The sequence below is a fragment of the Tupaia chinensis genome, unplaced genomic scaffold, assembly GCF_000334495.1.
Source record: "Tupaia chinensis unplaced genomic scaffold, TupChi_1.0 Scaffold000054_1, whole genome shotgun sequence".
Lineage (NCBI taxonomy): Eukaryota > Metazoa > Chordata > Mammalia > Scandentia > Tupaiidae > Tupaia > Tupaia belangeri.
In genome coordinates, this window is record NW_006159512.1 from 10,196,499 (window position 1) to 10,199,280 (window position 2,782).

The 2,782-nt window shown below is 55.4% G+C and overlaps 1 protein-coding gene across 2 annotated transcripts in view; it reads right to left on the reverse strand.

Moving 5' to 3' along the window:
- TEC (tec protein tyrosine kinase) overlaps positions 1-2,782 on the reverse strand; it is a 166,619-nt gene that overhangs the window by 146,092 nt on the left and 17,745 nt on the right. The gene's annotated exons all lie outside the window — the stretch shown is intronic.

Here is a 2,782-nt window from a genome sequence, read left to right on the forward strand (position 1 = left end):
CACCCGAGCTATTATTAAGATGGCACAGCCCACTGCATCTCAGCCTACGGAGTTCATTTTTCCAACTTCCAGGCGCTTCAAATCGTCCCCTCTAGCCATGAATGGAGTGAGCGCACAGCCTAGGGCCTGAAGAGCTGGGTCTGGCTCTGGTTCTGCAACTAACTGGCCGGGTACCCTTGGACAAATCACCTGCCTCCCAGACCTGAAGCTTCCTTGTCACTCTGGCAGGAGATGCAAAAGAAAATGTCCCACGAAGAGGTGGAGGGGCTGATGCAAGACAGAGCGTGGGCGACCCACGGGCAGCCAGCCATTCCACACCGCTCCTCTCCTGAGCACGGGACGGAGGATCGAACACCCTAACTCAAGGTTTCCCCAAAACAGCTCCTCAGACCACCAAGAGCTGCCGAAGGATGGCACGAGCTTCCCCAGACCGTCCCCTCACAGCACAGGTGCAGGCACGCCCAGCCGGGTGGCAGAGCACCAGGGCCTGCCGATGAATGAACAGCGAGCAGGCCGAACACTGGGAAGAGGCTGAATTAAACGGCAGCCCGGTTTCTCGTGTGCGTTTCTCAGTCTCTCATTTCTGAACAGACGTTGTGAATCACACAGAACGCAGCGTTTCCCAACCTCACTTGATCACAGAACTCCTTCTATTTCCTTTGAACCTTATTAAGATCTCCCAGAGTTGGCCTACTCTATAAAACACAGGTTAGGAACATCTTAAGCGTACAATGCAAGTCATTTTTACTATCATGAAATAAGGAGTTCTCTTACTCTTTATTCACACGGTAATGAAAAAGCCAAGGGACTTCATTCGCGATCTGGAATGTAGCTGTGGTCTCCCAGCATCCCTCCTCCGTAGCCGTCCCCTCCCCAGGCAGGACTGGGTCTCGCACTTGGCTCCTCCTTAGAGTCATGCCTTACCCTTAAGTAAACACGGTCCACTCTGGCCCCTTTCCTTCCCATCCCGGTTCTCAGTGCTCAGGCATGGAGGCACGCAGGCTTTTCCACCTCCCCGCCCTCCCTCGGCAGACAGCCCGGAAGGCACCTCCCTCTCTATCCACCTGTTGAAATCCTATTCACTTTTCAGGGTCCTGATCACCGGTATCCTCCAATATGCAGTCTCCGTAATTTCCACTCCCAACACGATTGACTGCTCCACCTTCTAGCGCGCATGCAAACACACACACGCGTGCACGCATACACACACACACACACACACACACACACACACACCAGTAAAGGAGTGGGCTCATCCAAACGGGAGAGAGAATACCAACAGGGAATCCAAGACAAAAATATTCACTTTTGAGCAGTTTGAGCTCCACTAACTCTCCCAAGCCCCCTGCACAGCTCTGGCAAGCAGATGGTCCGTTGCCTGAATGAACGCAGGGGAAACAGAGCTGAGAGAGACCACGAGCCAGGCGAGTTGATCAGGGGCCGCGATCAAGAGGTTGGTGGCAGGAGAGACCAGGAGGTACTGCGTGACTGGCTTGAACCCTGAAGGAGAAAGGATCTTTGCAAGAAAACAGGAAAGTGGCAACCTGGAAGTGCAGACGGCTGCGTGGAGGAGGCTGCAGCAGAGAGCTGCAGGGAAGGGAGGGTTTTCACGCTGCTTGGAGGCCCGGGTGTGGTAGAGGTGATTCACCCAGGAACGAGGAACGATGCGCTCAGAAGGCCAATGGAAAGCTCTGGGAAGCAAGCCAGAGCAGGATCAAAGTTCACCATGGCAGCGAGGGCGGGAGTACACGGACAACTGGTCACGACCAATATTGGCTTGAGCTGGCTGAGGTCCCAGACGGGTCAGAGGCCAGATGAATCCAGCATTCCGCAGACTTGAACCAGAATTCAGAGTCGCTCGCTGAATAATTCTCCAGTGTCTACAGGGTCAGGCTTCATAATGCTCCACTCACGGCTCAACCTTCATCCCACCCAGACCCACAAGTGGGCTAAGCCTCTGTGGGTGTGGAGTGGGGGGTCTGGTGGGGTACCTCCTTCCACTGCGGCAGAGCTCACAGCCCTAACAGAGGAAGGACAAACGGACATGGCACAGAGTCGGAGCCCATGGGCTCACAGGTGTCCAGCACAGCTCAGCTCTGGGCAGGCACCGAGGCCCAAGAGGCAGTGGGCTTGGGCCGGCTCCATGGCCTGGTGGTTAAGGCGGCCAGACCCCATGTGGCCAGTCGTGAGAAACACACGGGAACTCACGCGTGCCCAAGATCCCAAAGGAGGACGAGATGAGGAGAAGGGATTAAGGTGCAGCCCTGCCGCACGGGGGTGCTTTCTCTGTCAAGCATGCACACCTTCTAGCAAGCATGAATGCACACACACACACACACACACACACACACCAGAAAAGGAGTGGGCACATCCAAAGGGGAGAGAGAATAACAACAGGGAATCCAAGTCAAAAATGTTCATTTTCTAAAAACCCTGTGTGTTAAGTAGTTTTGTTTGTTTTTGTTTTTCCCCCCAAGCCATTGGTTATATTTAAGCAAAGAACAGCAGTAAGGCAGACACTGGCCCTCGCGGCTGCAGGCTGCCCTGAACCCGAGCCTCGATGCTGCAGCCTGCGCTCACACGCTCAGCACTTCTGCAGGACGGCCTCACTCTTGACCCTGCACACAGCTTCCTCCACGGCAGAAAGACGGCCACCAGGAGCCCCAGGCTCAGTAGAGTCCCCTAAATGTGAGCAGGAAAGGGGGCCGCTGGGCCAGCCTGGGTCACAGTGCACCCCTGGGCCCACCACTTGGTCAGGGCACTTGCTCAGAGTCGCCAAGAG